Consider the following 252-nt stretch of genomic DNA (forward strand, 5'->3'; position numbering starts at 1 on the left):
CAACCAGAGAGGAGAACGCTGGCCTCTCACATAACCTGGTCAGACACTAGAACAAGGATGAGCTGGCCTTATATAAAGGTAGACACTAGATAGATAGACATAGCTCTACTAACTCGAGATAGACAGATGGGATGAGCCTGGAGACTGGCCTCTCACTAACCTGGTCAGACCACTAGACATGGGATGAGCCTGGCCTCTCACTAACCTGGTCAGACCACTAGACATGGGATGAGCCTGGCTTCATAGCAGCAG

This window comes from Salvelinus sp. IW2-2015, unplaced genomic scaffold (genome assembly GCF_002910315.2).
Source record: "Salvelinus sp. IW2-2015 unplaced genomic scaffold, ASM291031v2 Un_scaffold2863, whole genome shotgun sequence".
NCBI classification, from domain to species: domain Eukaryota; kingdom Metazoa; phylum Chordata; class Actinopteri; order Salmoniformes; family Salmonidae; genus Salvelinus; species Salvelinus sp. IW2-2015.